Raw genomic sequence first — 22,514 nt, 5'->3', positions numbered from 1 at the left:
AATTTCACCTGAATAATTGGCCTCATTACATTCTTTAAGGTTTTAACCCCATTTTCTAGAGCATCCATTTTTTTTTCAAAAACCTATTTTTTCTTACTTTCTTCTTCATATTTCTTCTTTATCTCAATGTACATTCTATAAGTTTGAAATATTTATTCTTCCAACATGTCCATTTTACTCTTCCCCATAAGTGATATTGTGTTCATCATATTAAAAATATGATCACCAAATATTTTACTAACATTCCAAAATATTACATTTCCTTGGGGAAAATCTTTGACCTCCATAAGTGTTGGCTTATCAGACTCAAGGGAAAAACTCTAGATTATCATTGTCTTAGCATCAATATTAAAACCAACCCCTTGCAATTCTCTCATGATATTAACTTCTTCAAATGAGACTGATCTATTTTATCTCCTAAAGTGATTCAATATGAAAGATGAGCTTATTTCCCATCTAGGGAAGAGAAACATTCCACTTCTTTTTATTAGCTCTCTAGCTTTGTCTACAATGAGGGTTTCACTATTTGAATCATATTCTTGTAAATTTTTTACTAACTTTGCAACCTTCTCATCTGAGTCTCCTAGTTCCAATTATAAAGACAGTTCATTTTTCTTTATCTTGAAAAGAAAAATTTCAAACTCCTCAAAATTAATGAAGTCACCATCCCTCATAAACTCTTGAGCTTGTATAATTATGTCATCTATCATTTTAGCCTCAAGCTCAAGTCTTTTCAGGATTCATTAATTTTCAATAGTCTATTTCATAAGAAAATTGTGCCTCACATGATCAAAGTATTTACTCCCTTTTGGTAGAATTTGAAAGGCCTTTTCTCTAGCTTTGCTTCATTTTTCAATTAATTTATGACTCTTACTACCACCTTGTGCCCAAGATGAACTTTTTGGTTTCTTCTCTTCTTCATTAATTTCAATTAGAATGTCTTGCTTGAGGACATCAAGTTCTATCTTGTTTCTAACTTCATGGGACACCTAAGACATTATGCTTTCATAATTTTGGAGGCACTTATTTAATCTATCTAAATATCTTTCTTCATGACAAAAATGCTTGAAAGAAGGATTCATCCTCTTCATTTCCTCTTCAATGTTCATTATCTCTTTCCACTTCAAGGTCTTTTCTCTACATTCCTCAGTCTCCAAGCAATTTGTGATCACATCTTCTTTCCAAATAGGTTTTCTATTGGGAAATTATATTTTCTCATTTTTCTTAGGGCATGCCTAACAAGATCATTAGGGTCCTAGTAAAAGATGAAGGAAATAGAAATTCTCTCATAAATTCATCCAAATATTTGGTTGCATCTTTGCCTATGATAAAATCCCCAACTCTGATATTTCTACATACAAAATATCCTTTTTTGATTATGGGCCCCAAATATTTTCAGTTCATCATAATCAATTGTCAAAAGAATTCAATGATTCTCATTCTCTCTGCAATGTGTTTTGGTAAAAGATGAGGTGGTTGGGGGCATCCAAAAACCCTTATGATGGAACAATTTTCAAAAATAAAAACACCTCCCCATTCTTGTCCTAACTTCCTATCATCATCATAGCATCTAGAGGGTTTTATTAATTTTCTAACACCCCTAGGGACTCTATCAATAATATCTACTAACATATTTAAAATTGGATGCACAAAATTATTATAAAAGGCTAAAGAATTAGCAAAAGAATAAAATCTCTGCCGTACCCAAGTCTGTCAGTATATTGGCAAGCTTTCTCCCATCTCCCCTATTCTTTCAATAAAGTCAAGATTAATATATCATATGTTCTTATACAAGATTATATACATTAAAAATGAATAACGGTAGAATTTAAAATTCCCCATTTCCCCCTTTGGAGCAGTTGTGATCTCATTGTGCATACATTGATTATATAAGTAACAAAGTCATACCCTACATTGGTGCACAAATATTGTATATCTAAGGCCATGATATACATTACCAGGAGAATTTATAGTTCTAATCAGCCCTATCAACTTGTCCACTTCAAAGACCATATACTAAAAATATCTACTAAAAAACTCCATGGGCATGAGGTCTCCTACCTTTTTATGGATTTCACCCTTTTCTTTTTTGGACCTAGGAATGTGTATTTGCATAACTTTTCCAGTAAAAACACTCTTTTGATTGTTAAATGTCTCATCAAGTTTGTCTTGCTCAATGATATTAGTCATAGGCCCTCCTAGGTTGAAGACTTCTATGAATGTCTCCCGATCTAGTGTGCACAAGACACTTCTATTTTTTCTATAAAACCCATGGGTCATAGGATTATATGCCTTTATCAGGGCCTTTGCCAAATCTACATCAACAGTGACTTTTGATATAATCAATTTGCCCAAATTTCTATTCTAGGGATTTGAAATGGGTGGCTCACATAACCTATTGTTATAGAAATACTAAAACAATTCATTACCATTATTTTTTGGTACCTTTGCATCCCTATAGAAGCTATAAGGATCTTTTAGGATGTGTGAGTTAACTGAGAAGGCATTTGATGACCCTAGTAGAAAGTAGACCCATTCTTCAGGAAATACACTTGCTATTGACATTTTTCCTTACTCACTACTTAGAGCAGCTTCTTCAATATTCACTTGAGCAATCAGCTTGCCTTCTTGTTGTGCCATGCTTTCTTAATTCAAGACTCCAAGTTCTTCTACAATTTAGCTTCTTTGAATAATTTTATGCACAAACTTGTTCTTGTCACTAAACTCTATGAATTTTGGTGCCAAGAATTCTATTGCATCACCGCTATTAATGGCGCTTCAGCATGGAAGTGGTATTAATGGCATATTTTAGGAAGCATACATGAAACCTTTAGAAATTTCAAAAAACTGTCATATTCATGCTTTATGATTCCTATACTACCAATGTTTAAAACTTTTACCCTTTTTTAATAGTACTTTATGTTTCTAGCAATTATGAAATCTCAATAGCCATTTTTCCTCTTCATCTCTGGTTTGCACCAGCTATTTGCAAATTTATGTTTTAAGTTAAGACTACATGAACCCTTAGCATTTTGATTTGTTTGTAGTATTGCTAGTTCTTCTATCTAACCCTTTTGTCTTCCTTATGACCACACAAAACCCTTAATCTCTATTTTGTGGTCAATATTCACACCTAATCTTTAAACCATGTGAAACAATGAACATCTATAATATCACCTCACCACTGCTTTGCAGCTTCCTTTTTTCCTTATACTCCTACCTACATAATCAAGAATCAGCATTAACTTCTCCATTTCTTAATTGTGTCACAAGGTCTCACTTTTTTGCACTAACCATATTCCTTACATTGTGAAGATGCAAACACCCTAGTCTTCCATTCTCTTCTTAGTGGTAACATTAGCAGTTTTAGCCTATTGTGGGACATTATACTTTATGGCTTGAATGATTGTTGCTTCACCATTTAATCGTTAAGACTTTTAAATTAGCCAGTGAAACAAAGAACATTGCTAACTCGCGCTTAGTCTCTTCTTCATGGCTTCTCTTTTACTTTACAATTTTAACCATGAGATTGAAAGTTAGTCAAACCTTTATAATGCATTGACTATTTCACCAATTCATGATTGTATATAAAACTACAATCTTTAGGCATACTAAGCTGCGATCAAGGCTAGTCTCCACATCTCTTTGTAATGCTAATAGTTAAGATTTTAAGCCACGAAGTGGCATGAAGGTTTTCTCTAACATTGGTCTCTTCTTTGCCACTTAATCCTTCACATTGTATCATAACATGCCATCTCCAAATTCTTCCATCTATCATATTCATAACATGTCATGAGACTAGAGATCTAGCATAAATACCTTTCACATCATTGCTAGTTAAACCATGCCATCAAGCTTAACTACAGATAAGATGCAAAAAATGTCTACTTAATTGTGTCACACCTTTGGTTCTTGAGCTAGCTATTTATAATAGATTGATGAGATCATGTAAATTCCTTACAATCAACTATGTTGCATCATTGTGACCTAGAAAAAATTAAAGCTTAACAATATGGAGATATAGAGATGAGCTTTAGTCCTGACTTTGCCACTTAAATTTTCAATGTTCCTTTTAAAGCACAAAAATCCTTAATACAGTTATTTGAAATAAAAGGGTTAAGAATGACAAATATACATATAGACATAAAATTAGGGCTTTTCTAACAAAACTATTAGAAATGATAGTCCACCAAGATAACTAAGAGGGGGGTGAATCAGTTATCCAAAAATTAAAACATTTCTCCAGCTTAAATAATATTAACCATTCAACCAAATTAAACAACAACAACAACAAGATGCACATAGACAATTGCACTAGATATGTTAACTAGGGAATCTCTTGATCAGAGGGAAAACCATAGTGAGAATGATGCCCACAAGATGATGTACTAATATAAATATTCCTTGTTTGAGGATGGACCCTATTAGGAGTGAATTACAATATTTAGTACATATGAGTCCCTGTTAGGAGACTTTGAATCCTTGTTAGAAGATTCCAACCCTGTTAGGAGTTGTATAAGACAAAAGGACCCACTATCCAAATAGCTTTTGGGGCAAGACCACTAAACTCATTGTCCAACTAATCTCTCAACTATTCCTTGTAGAATAATTGTCTATATTGTTCTTTAACTTCCTTCCTTTTTCCTATCAACCAAACCAATCACTATCAGACCTTGTAGACCAAGTCACAAATCTCAAATCCAAGTAACTTTGGATCATACAATAAAACCTTGACAATGAAGTTTTCTTCACCTTCAGTTTTCTTTTCTTATCTTTGCATTCCACTCTTCATGCTTCTTGCAATCATTCATATATCTTATCACATATCTCATGATAAAGGAAAATTGCCTTCCTTTATACCAAATCCATACAATAATTCCCTAAGTTATCTATTACACCTTCTCAATTAATTATTATAGGACCTCATTAAGAACACATTATACTTAGCAATAACATTAATCTTTCACCTTGTAGCTTGAATAAATTTTCATACATGCAATATTATGATGAGTGATCTTAGCTACATCATCTCCATAATATCTTCTTCTCATCTTTAACTTTGACTTCTTAGAATAACAACTCTGCTAAGAGATATAACAATTTTGCTAGAACATGCCTCTGTAAACTCTATCTCAAAATAGTATTCACCAAAACTCACATAACTTCTTCCAAACTTAATATCCTATGCTTCTAAGGTTAGCTGCATATACTAGGCACTTAGTAGTATCTCCCTTTAATCTTGCTTAGTGAAAGTCTTCAATGATCTATCCATACTAACTTGATCTTTCCATTGTTCTTCTGTCAGATACCATAGAAGACTGCTATGTTAACATCAATGATGAACACAGTCGTGAATGTAACATATCATCATGATAACTATCTAATCATGTATCTACAATACTCCCCCATAGAAGTATCATCAACATTCATGCTTCCAAAAAGCTTCCCCTTTAGCATTGTTGGCAACATAGATGAAAAACATATAGTTCCAAAAATACCAATTGTATTTAAGATTGTTAACCTTTCTTTTCAAATCATTCTTCCCCATTGATATACCTCAATGTGCTCTATATCAAACCATTTTTCTTCTCCCAAACTATTTTTTATTTTTTACTTCTCCCCCATTAACATCAATGTTGAAGGTTTTAGTGACCATCAATCTTTGTAACAACTATCACTGAAATGCTTAAGTGTCTAAAGATACTATTAAAAATAGCATCCAACAAGAGTCCTAGATGACTCTGTTCATCATAGATACTCCCCCAATTAAGAAGTATTAGCATTCAGTCTAGAAAAATAATAGTACTCTGTTACACTGGAGTGATGCACTCTTGCATCATCTACTCTGGTGTAGGAAGGGGCATACCCCCTAGCATACCTTGCAAATACTCAAAAGTCTCTTTGGGAAAAGGCTTAGTTAAAATATCTACAATCTTCTCTTTGGTGCTTACATAATCTAATTTCCTTTTCTACAACTTTCTCTCTCAACATGTGATACTTGATAGAAATGTCCTTACTATTAGAATGCAACACTACGTTCTTTGACATATTCACTATGGTTGTGTTGTCATAATGTATGATAATAGGTTCACTGAATTCTATCCTTATATCCTTAAACATTTGATTCATCCAAACAACTTGGTTACAATTGTTTGCTACTGCTATATATTCTACTTTTGTTGTACTTTGTGAGGTATAGTCCTACTTCTTACTTAGCCAAGAAACCAATCTTCCTCCAAGAAAGAAGGCTCCACTACTGGTGCTCTTTCTATCATCCATACTCCTTGCCCAATCAGCATCAATATAAGCATATAGAGTGAAATCATTAGATTTGACATACCATAATCCAAACTCTAGAATTCCTTTTAGGTATCTAAATATCCTTTTGACTACTATATAATGTGCTTCTCTAGGGTCAGCTTGAAATCTTGCAATAACTCCAAGTGCATTTATTATATCTAACCTTTTGTGAGTTAGATATGGAAATCCTTTGATCATAGATATGTACTTCTTCTACTCAACAATAGGTGTCTCATCCTTTGTAGATAACTTGTGTCTAGTTACCATAGGTGTTCCAATAGGTTTACATGTTTCCAAACCAAACCTTTTTAGTATATCTTTCAAATAATTAGTCTGAGAAATAAAGATTCCTTCTTTGTCCTACAATCTGTAATGCTAGAAAATATCTCATTTCTCCTAGCATGCTCATTTCAAATTCCTTCTTCATTTCTTCTACAAACTTGTAACTTTCATCATCATTTACTCCAAATATGATATCATCAAAAAATATTACTAAAATATCAATCCATCATCAATTTCTTTCCAATATAGATTACTATCTGCCATACCTTTTCTATATCCAAGCTTTGTCAAATGCTTGTCCAACCTTGCATACCAAGTTTTGGGTGCTTTTTTCAATCCATACAATGCTTTCTTTAATCTATATACTATGTTCTTATCATCTAATAAATGAAAACCTTCAATTTTTTCTATGTATACCTCTTCTTCAAGTTCTCCATTCAAAATGTTGACTTGACATCCATCTAATATACTTTGAATTTCTTATATGTTGCATATGCTAAGAATAACCTTACTACTTCTATTCTTGCCACAAGAGCATAGGTTTTATCATAGTCTATTCCTTATTGTTGTGAGTAACCTTTACATACCAATCTTCTTCTTTTTTCCTTACAACTTCACCTTGTTCATTCATCTTGTTCCTAAATACCCATTTTGTTCCTATTACATTCTTGTCTACTGGTCTAGGGACCAATTCCCATGTCTCATTCTTTACTATTTGATCCAATTTTTCTTTCATAGCTTACTTCCAATAGTCATCTTTAGATGCTTCATCTACATTCTTTGGTTCAACTTTAGATATCAAACATAGTTCTTCATTGATTTTGCTTCTTATCAGCACACCTTTATCTTTGCTTCTAATGATTTTCTCTAGTGGATGATTCTTTGTCATATTCTTATTGGAAGTGGGAGTTGTTATCTAAACTCTTAGCTTTTTTTAAGGTTCTAAGCTTCATTCCTACCTTTGCTCACCTTCATTTTGCAAATCATTGTTAGTCTCAAAGAATAATTTATCATTATGTCTAACAATTCTAGAATTATCCTCTTCTTCACAATCATCAAAAATAGTTACCAAGGCCATCTCTCCTAATACTTCCTCTTTCTTAGTCAATTTAAGCTCATTATCCTTATCATCATAATCATTCAAGAACCTTTCCATACCTACTTTAAATTCTTAATCTTCATCAAAAAGTGAACTCTTTCTAATTTTCCTTACTCTCTTGGGGCATGTAGATGAAAAATGACCAAACTCATTACATGTCCAACAAGAAAAAATTTCCATATATTCTTGTTCTCTTTTCATAAGTAGATCAATACCTTCCCTGATCTTCATGTCTTCTTCAGGTTTGGATCTCTCTATACTTGTGCCTCTATTATTTTGTATGCAACAAAAGGATTTTGGATCTAAAAACTCAATTTTCTAATCTTTGCACACATCTAATAACTTCTATTTTAAAATTTCCTCTATCTGACTTAGGACCATCTTCTCTCACCATGATCTCCCAAAGTTTTTAAACTTTATCTTCAAGGACCTGTTGCTCTGATACCAATTATTAGAAATAATATTCCACCAAGATAACTGAGAGGGAGGGTGAACCAATTATCCAATAACTAAAATATTTTCCATCTTAAATAATCCTAACCATTCAACCAAAGTAAACAACAAACATAACAAGATGCACAAACACAATTACACCAGATATGTTAACTAGGGAAACCCTTGATCAGAGGGAAAACCATATGGGAATGATTCTCAAAAGATGATGTATTAATATAAATATTCCTTGTTGTAGGATTGACCTTGTTAGAAGTCAATTACAAAATTTAGTACATATGAGTCCCTATTAGGAGACTTTGAATCCTTCTTAGAAGATTCCAACCTTGTTAGGAGTTGTAGAAGACAAAAAGACCCACTATCCAAATAGCTTCTGGGGTAAGAACACTAAATTCACTATCTAATTGATCTCTCAACTATTCCTTGTAGAATAATTTTATGTAATATTCTTTAACTTCCTTCCTTTGTTCTATCAACCAGACCAATCACTATCAAACCTTGTAGACTAGGTCACAAATCTTGGATCCAAGTATCAAACTTTAGATCAAAAAATAAAATCTTAGCAACAAATTTTTCTTCACCTTTACTCTGCTCTTCTTATCTTCGTATTTCTCTCTTTGTGCTTCTTGCAATCATTTTTATATCTCATCACATCTCTCATGATAAAGGAAAATGACCTTCCTTTATACTGAATCCATATAATAATTACTTGAATTGGCTATTACAACTTCTTAATTAATTATTATAGGACCTCATTAAGAACATGGTACACTTAGTGATAACATTAATATTTCACCTTATAGCTTGAATAACTTTCTATACATGCAATATTGTGATGAGCAAGCTTAGCTACATCATCTCTAGAATCTCTTCTTCTCATCTTTAACTTTGACTTCTCAAAGTAACAAATCTACTAAGAGATATAACAAGTTTACTAAAACATGCCTCTATAAACTCTATCTCTAAATAGTCTTCACTAAAACTTGTATAACTTCTTCTAGGATTAATATCTTATGCTTTCAAGGTTAGCTACATATACTAAAAAATTAATAGTATCTCCCTTTAATCTCGCTTAGTGAAAGTCTTCAGCAATCTATTCGTATTAACTTGATCTTTCTGTTGTTCTTCTATCAAATACCATAGAAGACTGCTATGTTGACATCAATGAAAAACATAGTTATGAATGTAACATATCATCATGATAACTATCTAATCATGTATCTACAATACTCCCCCATAGAATTATCATTAGCATTCATGCTTCCAACAAGGACCTTTGCAACATAAAACTAAAAACCATAATCTCATCAATCCAACTTAAATTTTCTTAGTATACATTTAGAAATTTTAAAATGGTGAAAATACAAGTGATTAGTGACTTTATCTAGGGATAATGGATAGCTTGCATCTATATAAGGATTCAACATTTCTAGGAGAGCAGACCATATACTTGGTGTAATGACAACTTTTTCAGAGACCAACGCTCAACAAAACAAGGAAAGCACAACATATACACAAAAATTTACAAGGCTTACAAATGTAAAAAGGCCTAAACTACTATTCATGGAAAAGAAATTACCTTAAGTAGAAGTACTTCAAGAATTGTTCATTAACTAGAAATTCTAGAATATCTCCTAAAAATTCTTTGATAAAATAGGAATCCTCTCCCCATTTTTCATAAATTAGATATGGGCCTAGCCAAATAGGGTCAAATTTCCCATTGTTAACCTTGTCTTCCATTCTAGCATTCCACAATAATACTAAATCTTCTTACTCAAAATTTCTTGCAAGTTCTTTTTTATCATACAAGTGTTTTATCTGCAATTGAAATTTAGTATTTCTAGTAGAGGATTATCTCTTGGTTTCATCTAATTGCATAATATCATCCATTCTAACTTTCATTTCATCTATTATTTCATCATCATATTGTTGGATCAACTTGTACATTCCACTCAAGTAATTTTGGGGCATTCTAGTGTGTATCCCATTAACTAGGTCAAAAGGTGCACAACCTATTACCTTTTTAAATGCAACTCTATCAACTAACAATGCCAAGGGAAAATTTGAGTCCCAAGACCTCTTGTTTTCATTCAATATCCTCTTTATAATATTTAACAATATTTTATTGCTAGATTTTTCATGTCTATTCCCTTGGGGATGATAGGGAGATGATGTAGATCTAGTGATGCCATATTTCTCACAACAAATCCTTGTATTCTTCATATCTAAAACACATAACATTGTCTATAACAATCTTATTAGGACATCCAAACCTAATAATAATGATGTTAGAATAATATCCATTACCAATTTACTTTTTGACCCCTTAGTAGGAATTGCTTCAACCCATTTCGTAAATTAATTAGTTGCTACTAGGATCCATGAATGTCCTCCAATTGATTTGTTTGAAATTTATCCTATAAAATCAATTCCCATTGATGGAATGGTTCTTCTACCTCAGTTGGGGCTTAATGGAAATTTACCAAAAAAATTCAATTTATCAATGAATAATTGATAGGCATCACACTTCTTTACAAGTTCTTGTGCATCTCTGAACAATGTAGGCTAGCAAAATCTAGCTCTGATTACCTTATGAGTTTGTGTCTTAGCCATATAATGGCCTCCACATACTCCATTGTGTATTTGATCCAAGATTTTTGATGAATATTGCTCATCAACATATTTCAATAATATACCTTCCATATTTCTCCACCATAATTCCCCATTGATAATCACATATTTTATGGCTTGTAACTTCAATGCCCTTTTCTAGTTATCACTCACTTTTGGTGGAGTTTATATGTTGTAGGTAATATATTACATCTTTGTACCATTCACAAGCATCCATATTGCACAAGTTACTCCTACAATCATCATAAAGTTGGTTTATTTGATTAGCTTCTAAGTTAGAATCTATCATTTAATTTGATTAGATCTTTAGGTCTATTTATCATCTTCCTTGTGGAAATGATAACCTCATTTGATAACTCTTTATTTTGTGTCAAAATTAGGACAAGTCTATCATAGAATTAAATGTAAGGGCCCCACTTAGTAAATAATGGAGAAATAAAGATAATGCTTCTAAATATTGATACTTTGCACCTTGTAAAGCAATGTAACTACTATGGAGATTTTGTAAAGCCTGCTTTAGGAAATTTATCTTATGTGACATCATGCTTTCCATTGGCCTTATTTCTATTTCTTTATCTACTTCCAACTCTTTTATCTCCATGTTTTGATCTATACCCATATTTGACACATCAATATCTATCTGGGTCTCTTCATCTTGCACCCAGTGACTAGCCTTGTTATATTCTTCAAATTTTTAACCTCATTCTCTAGAGAAGCCATTTTTTTTTGGGCACATATATTTTCTTCATTTCTTCTTCATATTTCTTCCTTGTCTTAATGCACATGCTATAATTTTGAAATATTTATTCTTCCAACATGTCCATTTTACTCATCCCCATAGTGGCTTGTGTTCATCATATTAAAAATTTGATCACCAATGTTGTACTAACATTCCAAAATATTATATTTCCTTGGGGGGAAGTCTCTGACCTCCATAAGTGTTGTCTTATCAAACTCAAGGGCCAAACTCTACATTGTCATCATCTTAGCATCAATATTAAAACCAACCCCTTGCAATTCTCTCATAATGTTAACTTCTTCAAATGAGATTGATCTTATTCTCTCCTAAATTGATCCAATATGAAAGATGAGCTTATTTCTCATCTAGGGAAGAGCAACATTCCACTTCTTTTTACTATCTCTCTAACTTCATCTCCAACTAGGGTTTCACTATTTGGATCATATTCTTGTAATTTTATTACTAACTCTGCAGCCTTCTCATCTGAATCTCCTTGTTAAAATTTTAGAGACAATTCATTTTACTTTATCTTGAAAATAAAAAAATTTAAAATCCTCAAAATTAATGAAACTATTGATGAAGTTCTAGGTAATATGACTATAAACTCCACAGGATTATTTCCTATGAAAGTTTAATAATTTTAATTACTTTCAATATTTTTCAAAGTTTTAAGATACATAACATTTTGAAAAAAGTTTAAGTCTAAGAATCTTTTTTAAAATATACATCCACTTATGTAATTTACTTCATGCAAAAAAAATTATCATTAATATACAAATCACATCTGGTGACAAAAGAGAATTCAAAAAATTGTAATATGTAACGTAACATTAGCTTTTTATTGTGATAATTTTAATAGAATGGTGATTAAGATAGGAAAACGGTTCATTGTCAAAGTAAGTAAAAGTGAATCTATAAAGTTGAGGAGGATGGATATTTAATTGACTTTCTTATTGGAATTAAATTCCAAATAGTTTTTCTTTAATTTTAATTTTTCAATATTGACACCTCTCACCTTTCTTAACATTGAGTTATTAAAATATAGGTATCCTAGTTAATCCTCTTACAGCAACAAAAGTATTGTCCTAGTTTTTCATTAAATTGATAAGAAATTACATATCTTATATAATATCTAATCCTGTTGGTAGAATATGAATCATTACAAATGCATGTAAGATGTGGAGAATATCAAACATATAAAAATGCAAGAGTCTTTAATTATAAATGCATGTGGAAGATGCATTCTAATTTAATATATATTCAATGTGGGATCCATATTCAAAAATGGAATTAATTGTTTCTTTATAGTGGTGCAATCTCTTCTTCACTACATTTAGAGGTCTTCCCTTGATCTCACTTTCTAGCATTGCTACAACCACCTCTAGGTCACATATTAAGTTCAAATATTGTACTAAAGATGGTTGACACATTTGCAATATAGTGATATCCAATAGATTCTTGGTTTAAGATTCCACTAAATCTAACTTGGTATTATAATGAAGTCATCCTTTTAGATTTCACACTTATTAGATTCATCACTTTAACCCTTTTTTCATTTGTAGGCATGATCTCGTAGTCTTTTATGAGAAAACTATGGGAAATGAATGAAGTGATAATTTTATGATAGGGAAGAGATTATTTTTTTTGTTTACTGACCTTTATTGGCCAATTTTGCAACAGAGACTAAGGTGATTAGGAAAAAGAAGCTTAAACAAAGCATCAACGTTGATCGTCTCCTTTCAGTTAATTACTCCAAGAAAACTATTTTATTTTATGATCATGCATTTATATTCATTAGTAAGATTAGATTGAGTTATTTGGAACCAAATTTAAGGGTCTAAAGTGGATCCAATTTTTTTTTAGTAGATACCTCTAATGAGAATCCTTAGTGAATTTAGATGTGAGAAATGAAAAAAGATAAAATAAAAAGAATATTAACAACATGAACCTTTTAGGATTGCTTAAATAATAAGAACAAAGATATAAATCTCTTAGGCATATATTAATTCAACATAAACATGGGCAAAGTAAGTTTATCTTTAGATTTATAAATTACATTAAAAAAATCTTAAAATGAAAAAATACTCAAACCACATCCCTATCTTCTTAATCTAAAAGATTAATCCACTCATAGCAACACAATTAGAAAATGTACAATATAAATTCTATCAAAAAATAGTAGTCAAATAAAAACCACAATAAACTAAATAACTAAATTTGTAAGGGTTTTAGGAAGAGCCTACAACACTATGGTGACTTGTAAGCCTCTCATATGGGAGGTCTTGGGTTTGAGTCTACTAGAGCTCAACACATAATGATAATAAATATCCACAAAAAAAAAAAAAAAAATCTAGGCTTTGACCCTTGACCTATCAAAAAATATAAATCTCCAAGGGTTTCATAAAATTCTCCTAAACAAACACAAACTAGTAGAACTCATCTTATTGATAGAAATGCTGAAAATGTTTGGCTTTGAATAAACCCCACCAAGAATTATTGAATTATTTTCCATAGTTAAAAAGGAAAATAATTTAGGAAGATGGTTGATGACTTTTTAGAAGCATAAAGTCATTTCTAGGAGCAAAGCTTAGACACAAAACGTATCAACTTGAAATTTAGAGAAAGATCATTGGTTGGCATCTTTGAATTGATGAAGCCAGTATCCCAACTCTTTAAATAAATATACAAGAACCACTATGCATAGGTAAAATTTATTATGCATGAAAGAAGAAGATGGAATCTGGAGTTTGTATGAAAACTAAGATCATTAAGAATGACTACTACAAAGAAATTTGCATGGAGAGAACCGTGTTTATGATGGTGACTAGTACAAATAGAAGTGAAGGAAATTAAAACATCGTGTTCAATTGTTGAAACCTGGTATTGATGGACCCATTTATCTCATCATTCAAATATACTCAACCATGTGATAACATATTTGAAAATAATTCTTTGGGAATTTCATTCAATTGGTTCTTTATGATTATTTTCTTTATAAAATCATAGAATGATTTGTATGCTGAAAAGTGGGGAAATGGATTAATAACCAATTTATGTTTTAGATTTATTATTAAACAAATTATTATTTCATTTTAAAAATAAAATGAAATATATTTAGTTGAATTTTTTGATTTGAGACTATATGCATGAAAATTGACAAAATCAAAAATAAATGTTGCTTACATATCTAGATTTTATTTTTTAGTTTATTGTAATATAACTTAGTTTAATTCTAGAATTTGGAAAAATTAACATGCAAAAAAGAAAAACAAATTATAAATGTTGTTCATGTCTACATTAAGCTCTATTTTCTTCAACTTGACCATTATAAGAACTTAGGTGTCTAGAACTTGATGAGTTGAAACATGCATTAATTGATGTACACAAAGGCATTTGTGAATATCACTCTAATGGCTTGACACTAGCTCGTAAACTTATTAGAGCTGGTTATTATTGGCCATACATGGAGAAAGAGGCAATTAAATATGCCAAGTTCTACAAATAGTGCCAACTCCATGGAGATCTGATTCATGTTCCAGCCAGGGAGCTAATTCCATTTATCATGCTTTGGCCATTTCAACAATGGGCCTTTGATCTAGTAGGTCATATTCATCTATCTTCTTCAAATGGTCACAAGTTCATTATCACAACTATAGACTACTTCACAAAATGAGTGTAAGTAGTCCCTCTTTCTAAGGCTAATGGAAAAACTATAGCTTTGTTCATTCTTAATTACATTATATGTAGGTATGGTATACCATCCTCCATCATTACTAATAATGGGGGATAGTTTAAAAACAAGGATCTCAAAGAGTTGTGCTCAAAGTTTAAAATCAAGAATCATTTCTCATATATTTATTACCCCCAAGGTAATGGACAAGTGAAAGCATCCAAAAAGGCTATCCCTAAGATCTTAGGTCGCACAATCAAGAAATCTAGAAGGGACTGGAACCTTCATATCAATCTAGCTTTATGGGCTTATAGAACAAGCATCAGAACTCCAATGAGACCAACACCCTTTGCTTTGGTATATGGAGTAGATGTTGTGCTTCTTATTGAGGTTGAGATTCCTACTTTGAGAATCTCTCTAAAAGGTCTCATTAATGATGATGATTACATAATATCTTGGCTTCAAGAGCTAGAATTTCTAGATGAATATCGACAATGTTGAGATATGATTGAAAAGTTTATTATTGAGAGAGATTATTGAAAGAGGGAGATTACTAAAGAAGACTATGTGTTTCAACCATTTTTTTGTCACTGATGTCAAACGTATTGTTTTTTGGTAAGACAAATGCTTATAAGATTCAAGTACTATCACTTAGTTAATTGATGAAGAGGATTTGATCAATAAGATGTAACAAAAGCACCTAGAGGAAAGGTTGAATTCTAATTATGTAATGTAGTACAAGGATCGGTTAAGACAGTGATGACATGATGTATTGATAATCTACTTAAGGTTACAAATGTTGGCTATACTAAGAAAGTTTAGAAAAACAAGTTACACAATGTTTGTCTATCAAGCTTGACCAAGTGGATAGTAGGTGTCGAGAAAAGTCAGTGCAAGCCGAGCAAAAAGTTAGTTGGAGCTCAGTAAAAGAAAATTCTAATGGATGCTAAGAAAGAAAGTTGATGACAAGTAAATTTTAGTTGATGTTGAGCATCAGTAAACTTTAGTTGATCCTGAGTAAATTTATAATAGATGTCGAGAAATGCAGTATGTGCCAAGCATCAGAAGGTTGATAATGTTGAGTTGTTGCATTATTTTAAAGATCAAAGATTCACTGAATCTAAGCCAACAAGTTTATTTTCTTGAATTTTGTGAACTAGGTGGAAGATAAGGTTGAGTAGCTAGTGGCACAAAATTTGAAGTAAACCACTTTTAAGAAAATTCAAATGGATTCTAGAAGAAACTTCTAGAAGAGATATGAGATATGAGGTAGATACATTGTATCCTACCTAATCCACCCAAAGACTAAATTTTGATGATGGAAAATGAGTAGGAAAATATCTCAATTTCCTATTTATGGGAATGTTTGGTCATGAAGCAAAGTGGTCATGTGTGCAAACCTAAGGAAGAGAAGGAGTTAAGGGTTTTAATTCATCAAGTGACCTGGGAGAAGAGACTGCAATGGCATGTTAACCAAGAAGGCTTAAAGAGATAAATGCTTGAAGGGTGAACAAGCTATCAAAGTTGCAAAGTATGAAGGCCAAGCAGAATTGAGGATTGAATAGAGATTTGTAATTTGTAGGAGAAGTTGTAAGTTTTATTAGATCAAAGCTCTATTTTTTACTCTCTAACAATTGTATCAGTCTAGGGTAAATCCTTTAGATTAAGGTTGACTTAACAGTCATTTATAAGTCCTTTAATTGGGTGGCATTCCAAGTGAATGGCCTAAAGTCCTCCAACAAGGCTCATTTATAATAGGGTGACTAAAATCACTTAACCAGGTCACATTTAACAGTGTGCATTGTAACCTTTAATAGGGTATCACTTTAGAAGAGTGAAAAGGAGTAGCATGTTACTGGTGGTTTTTCCCAAATTGGGTTTCCACATAAATCATTATTTCAAGTGTGTTGATGAATCTATTACGTTTCATACTTACATTTCTGCAAGTTGATTTCACAGTAACCTGCAAGTTTTAAGTGATTGCATAATCTTATGGATGCATGCATGAGTATAAATGTTTTATGGGTTCACTAAGCTATGAAAAGTTTTATTTATACATTTGGACCTTGGATAACTGATTCACCCCCCGCCCCCAACCCCCCCCCCCCCACCTAGGTATTCTAAAGAATTCCAAAAATTGGTATCAAAGCCTTCTACTTAAGAGGACTAGTTTGAAGGTACTAGAAGCACAAAGATCAAGATGTCTAAAAGATAATTACCCAAGCTTAATAGAGATAACTTTCCTACATGGAAAAGTTTGATGAAGCTACACCTTGGAGGACTCGGAGATCATGCACAATCTACCATTTTATTGGAATATGTTGATTTAGCTAGAGCCCTAACTATTGAAGATATGAAGAAGAAGAAAGAATACAATCATGCGATGTTGGAGATTGCCTCTGCCCTAAGCTATGTCAAATTTGATGATATCAAACATCTTGACAGTGTAAAGAAAATTCAGGATGCCCTAGCCACCATCTATGGAGGAGACAAAACTATTCAAAGAGCCAAATCTGAGAGTCTCATAGGTAAGTTTGATGATATGAGAATGGAAGAAGGTGACAATATTGCTCAATATGTTACTAGAATAAAAGAAGTTGTTAGTGCAATAAAAGGAGCCACTGTTCAAATAGATGATGATATTGTGCTAAGAAAAGTCTTGATAACACTGCTGGCTATTTATGCTATTAGAGTTTCTACAATTCAAGAATTGAGATGTATTCTAGGAAATAATCTAACCCTTGAAGGTCTAGTAGGTAGACTCACTACTTTTGAGCTATCTAACTTTGATAATTGAAAACCTAAGAGACTTGAATATGCTTTCAAAAGTAAGTTGTTACTAAAAGATTTTGATTGGGTGAAATAGAAGAAGAAGAGAAAGATAAAATATGTGTCTAGTGACAGTGATACAAATGAGGAAGATGTTGAACAACTGGAAGCACTACTAGCAAAAAGTTTCCACAAAGGTAAGGGAAAGTTCAAAGTTAAGTTACCTATCATTTGTTTTAATTGTAATGAGGTTGGTCATATTGCTGCAAGATGTACACAGAAGAAGAACTATAGAGGTGGTGAAAAGTATAAGATCAAAAGAGAAGATGACAACAAAGATTACAAAGATAAAAGCAAGAAATCATGCTACATTGCTGAAGAGGAAACAAGGGATCATTCTAATGAACATGATGATGAAGTGGTGTATGTCACAATGAAGGAAAAATCTAAGGAAGATGAGGCAATTACACTTGTGACTTGTGTGAACAAAAATGATAGATGGATCATTGATAGTGGATGCTCACATCATATGACTGGAGACAAAAGTAAGTTCATTACCTTAAATTGTTATGATACAAATAGTGTAAGATTTGGTAATGATGTACCATGTTTGATAAATGGAAAAGGTTCTATCAAACTCACAAATAAGATTTCATGTGACAATGCTTACTATTTTGAAGGACTAAATTATAACATATTGAGTGTGTCACAACTAAATAATTTGGGATGCAAGGTTGCATTTGAAAACAAGATTGCTAAGATATATGACACAAATGGGGAACTGATTGGAAAAGGTGATCAAACTAGAAGTAATCTATTCTATCTTGATATAGAGGATGCTACTTGTCTTGTTGTAAAATTTGATGATGTATGGCTTTGGCACAAGAGGTTATGTCATGTTAATTTTGATAACTTGGTTAGTATCAATAGCATGAAGAAAGTTAGAGGTTTTCCTAAATTGAAGAAACTTGACGATGCAATATGCAAAAATGTCAATTAGGCAAAATGAAAAAAGTCAAGTTTTAAGAGTAAAACTTATACCTTTAAAGGAATACTAGAGATTGTTTATACTGACTTGTGTGGACCAACTAAAATGAAAAACTACAAGGGAGATAAGTACATTATGCTATTTGTTGATGATTATTCTATAATGATGAAAAAAATATTTTTGAAATAGAAATTTGATGTTTTTCATATGTTTAAGGTTTACTTAACAGGAGTTGAAAAGGAAATAGGTAAAAGTCTAAAATGTTTGAGATCTGACAGAGGAGGAGAATTCACATCAAACAAATTTGAGATGTTTTGTAATGACAAAGGAATCAAAAGAAAAACATCTGCCCCTAGAACACTCCACAAAATGGAATAGGTAAAAGAAGAAATGGGTTCATAATGGACTGTGCCAGAACACTCATGATGGAGAAGAATGTTGCTCTAAAATACTAGAGAAAGTTGTAAGTACAGCTATCTATATCTTGAACCATGTGCAAATCAAAAACGGTAACACCTTTTGAACTATGGTATGGATATCCACCCAATGTAAAATACTTTAAGGTATTTGGAAGTAAGTGTTACATTCTTAAAGATGTTAGGAATGGCAAGCTTGATGAAAAAAATGAAGAAGGTATATTCCTAGGATACTCCACAAGAAATAAAGCCTATAAGTGTTTGAATACTAACACTAAAAAAATTGTGGAAAGTGCAAATGTGAATTTTGATGAATATACAGAAGTACATGAGGCCGAACCTATGAAAAAGCTAGAAGAATACAAATGATTTGTATAATTTTATGAAGGAATGCTTGTTGAAGAAGACATTGCAAATCAAGTTACAAATCAAAAGTAAGTTACAGTGACTGTCAAGTCACACCCTATGAATGTCAAGTTGCATTTAGAAATCGAGTTGCATTCAGAAGCTGAGTTACAAAATGAAGTAAATGCACATTTTGATTTTGATATTAGTACACATGAAAGAGATGTTGAGATACCTAATAGAGATATACATAATGATTCTAAAAATGAAAGACAAAATGAAGAAACAAGAATTGAGCCAAGATTGTCTATATCAATAGACATCATCCTACTACTCAAATCATTGGAGATAAAGATGCTAAGCCAATGACAAGAAATAGATTGAGAAGTGAATCATGTTTGCTAAGCTTAAAGGAACTCGAAATAGTGAAAGATGAATTAGAAGATGTTGATTGGTACAAAGCCATGGAAGAGGAGATTGAACAAATAAAGAAGAACAAAACATGGAGTCTAGTTCCTAGACTAGAAGACAAGAATGTGATTGGTACCAGGTGGGTATTTAGAAAAAAGCTAGATGAAAATGGTGAAGTCACAAGAAACAAAGCAAGACTAGTTTGCAAGAGATATGCACAAGAAGAAGGAATTGACTATGGAGAAACATTTTCCCCTGTTGCTAGATTGGAAGGAGTAAGAACTCTACTTTCTTATGCTGCATACAAAGGTTTCAAAGTTTATCAGATGGATGTTAAATCTATATTTCTGAATGGCATATTAGAAGAAGAAGTTTACATAGAATAGCCAAAAGGTTTTGTTGATGATAACAATAAGAACATGGTATGTAGTGTAGTGTCTCTCCCATTTGACTTTTGTAAGTCGTCCTGATGGATGCAACCTTGCTGATCTTTTGTTGTGATGGGATCATGATTGTGACCCTGAGTGGTCTACACCATTGAGGTGTTTGGATTTATGTTTTTGTATCAGTTGCTTTGATTATGCTTTTGACTGATCTTTGAGATTATGATGTGATTTTTGGTTCACTGAGGTTTGTGCCAGTGGTTACCAAGATCGATGTGGTATCATGAGGTTGTTCCGTGATTACCCTGAGATGTGTGCAAAGATTACACTGTGTACTTTTTACCATGCTACACAGGACTAGGTTCCTGTAGCAGTGATTAGTCATGTTTATGACTGAGTTTTCTTATGTGTTTTAAATGCCTTTTAATGCTGAGTAATCAATCATTATTAAATGCTTAATTAATTAGAATGGATTATTCTTGTTGGATTCTTTGGTTATGTGCTGCAGACATTTACCTTGTTTTATTTTGATTTGATAGATATCTGTTCTCGTGTTATGTTTACATTTGAGATGACCTGAGGGTCAAATGTTACTCTTTGATTCCAGTATCATAGACATTAGACTACTATGTTGTTTAGTTAATCATATTGCATGATGATGCTATTTTGAGATGACAGTGTGTTTTGTGATGTTATCTGGTTATTTGGTATTTGGACATACCTCTGATTTTGTTATGTGATGGATTTAATGCTATGGTTATTCACTTCATTCCTGCGTTGCTATGCCTTTTGCGAACGTGAGTGATGTAAATAGATTATTTTAATATAATTAAATAAATGGTTAAATTAGGTGATTTAACGCATTATTGCTTCGGCTATGTTATTATATGCAATTGCACTTGATCGTGTTGTTTAGTGTGTAGGATTATATCCCTGGCAGTGGCACATGGAGTTAGTGATTCAACCTTTCATATTTTACCAATGTTGTCCTTGTATGGTCGACGTATCCTTTATTAAAATGTTTAATTTAAACCTTTCAGTGATTATTAAATCCAAACTCATTTGCATTATGTGATTAGACCAGTAAGCGTGTCTGTGCATTTAGAGATTCGCATTGTCGCGAAAAGTTATTAAGGAGGTTTATGTGTTTTTGGATTTTTGGGCTTTTTAAATTGATTTATTTTAATTTCTGGCAGCTTTTCCATAGATGAATTCCTATTTATAGGAATAGCCTATTTTCGTTTGGGTCGATTTGGGGTTTAACTGGATTGGCTGGTTAAATGCCCTAATCGATTATTCACCCAAAAAGTGAATAAATATCCAAAAAGGAATTTAATTCCTCACTTCTCACTTTTGAATTGGAAAGTTGGAGAGTAAAACCCAAAATCCTCTTCATGAGAATTTACTGTTTTGTTCGTTGTGGGAGCTACAGGCATGGGATCGTCGTGAGGTTGGGCTCGTTCGATCCAGCTTAGAGAAACCTTGGATTGCCATGATTTTTAGCTACTTCTGTGGGATATTTATTTTATGGTTTAGATTCCGGTTTTGCCCTTTTGGCTGTGAGGTAGGGCTTTCTCATTTTATTGGTTCTGCTCTATTTCTACTTCTGTTTTTGGTAGCCGTTTGTTTGGAGGCTGAGAACTAGTGTTCCCCTCCGTTTCTGTATGCTAGTTCTACCCGGTTGGGCGGGTATGAACATTTCTCTGTTTTTTGAGATGAGGGTTTGGGATTTTACACCATTATGCTGGCCGTTTTTGCATACGGTGTCCGATTTCATTTATTTTTGGATTTTTGGGGTTTTTGAACCCAAAGGCCAAATGGGTTTTAATTTTGTAGTTTTCCAAATTTTTGGGGTTTTTACCTCATTTTGCATGCCACCCTGTTTTCTTGGGTTTTCTTGGCACAATGTGGGTCATGGACCTTGATGATCTGTTGGGATATCAGTCAGACCACTTTAGCACTTTTATGTTGCATTGGGATGTGTGTTGCATCCGTACTCCCGATATTGTGTTCGGTTGAGTGATTTTA

The sequence above is a fragment of the Cupressus sempervirens genome, chromosome 6, assembly GCF_028749045.1.
Source record: "Cupressus sempervirens isolate cs-2001-9-10 chromosome 6, ASM2874904v1, whole genome shotgun sequence".
NCBI classification, from domain to species: Eukaryota; Viridiplantae; Streptophyta; class Pinopsida; order Cupressales; family Cupressaceae; genus Cupressus; species Cupressus sempervirens.
The sequence above is the reverse complement of the archived record's forward strand: the minus strand, read 5'-3'. Positions refer to the sequence as shown.